This window comes from Bos mutus, chromosome 1 (genome assembly GCF_027580195.1).
Source record: "Bos mutus isolate GX-2022 chromosome 1, NWIPB_WYAK_1.1, whole genome shotgun sequence".
Taxonomy (NCBI): domain Eukaryota; kingdom Metazoa; phylum Chordata; class Mammalia; order Artiodactyla; family Bovidae; genus Bos; species Bos mutus.
Genome location: NC_091617.1, coordinates 104,424,867 through 104,426,211, shown reverse-complemented (window position 1 = coordinate 104,426,211; position 1,345 = coordinate 104,424,867). Strand labels below are relative to the sequence as shown.

At 38.4% G+C, this 1,345-nt stretch overlaps 1 pseudogene; it reads right to left on the bottom strand.

Annotated features, from left to right (window-relative positions):
* Window positions 1-997: 997 nt before the first annotated feature.
* On the bottom strand, window positions 998-1,095 carry LOC138989430 (U6 spliceosomal RNA; annotated as a pseudogene).
* Between the last annotated feature and the right edge of the window lie 250 nt (window positions 1,096-1,345).

Sequence of the window (1,345 nt, the reverse complement as noted above, 5' to 3'; positions counted from 1 at the left end):
ACAAGACTGAAGTGACTTAGCAGCAGCAGCAGAATGAACAGTAGAGATTATCTTGTATACCCATTTATTTTTAATTAATAGATAAGGCCCAGAGAAATGGACTCTGTATGTAACAGAGCCGGAAACCTCTGTCTTCTGGCTTTTAGCACAGTAGAGTCATCTTAAGCAGGTGTTACATTTTAAATTTGGTTAGTAAGGAAAAAAAAGAAAAAGCTTTCTTTTAAAATCCCCATAGGAAGGAACGGACTATTGATTTCTGTTCTTTTAACATGGAAACACTTGGTTGTTTCTTTTAGGAAGTTCCAGTTTATTTAGTTGGCCAATGTTTTCCTTAGAATATGCTATCTGTTGTTAGAGTGGGCTATAACAAAGGACCTGAAATTCTCAGTGGCTTAATGTCGTTGATTTGATGTTGCTTGCATTATAGTTCAATATTGGGTTGGTGGCTTTATACCAAGTGATCTCTCAGGTGACCTAGCAATATTGCTTCCATCTTGAGGTCATATCTTACCATTTCGTGACTTCTAGGTCACTCTGGCATCATTTTGGCAGAATGAGAAGAAAGAGCGCAGATCATTAATGAGATGTCAGGGAGTTGGGCCCAGAGTTGGCCTTTATCCCTTCCACTCATGTTGCATTGTCCTGCTTGCATGCAGCAGGATTTAGGTATGGTGTATGGTGGTCTTATCATCTTTCCAGGAAGATATTTAAATGATTTGGTAAATTTGTAACATTATTTAAGCTAATGCTTACATTTACAGACCATACTGTATAAAAACTAATTGTATTTTGTGCTTAGATGCTGAGTTGTGTCTGACTCTTGTGACCTCATGGACTATATCCCACCAGATTCCTCTGTCCATCGAAATTCCCAGGCAAACATACTGGAATGGGTTGCAATTTCCTTCTCCAGGGGGTCTTCCAGACCCAGGGATTGATCCCATGTCTTCTGTTTGGCAGGCGAATTCTTTACCATGAGGGTTACTTGGGAAGCCGCCAAAATATGCAGGGCTTCACGAATTTGCCTGTCATCCTTGTACAGGGGCCATGCTAATCTCTGTATCACTCCAGTTTTATAATATGTCCTTTTAGCACTTCAATAATCCTCTGCACTGTGAGATGCTCAGACTCTTAAAGGTGTGCAGAGATGACAGTCATTTTTTCCATCTTACACTCACTGCAAGGGGAATATTTATTATTACTCTTTGAATTCTTTCTGTTTTACTGAAAAATTTCAGTAATTATTAAGGGAAGCATTGGCAACAATAAGATTTTTTTAATGGTATAAATCTGATTTTTAAGAGTTTAACAGAACACAGTAGCAGAAGAGATACAAAATAAGCTA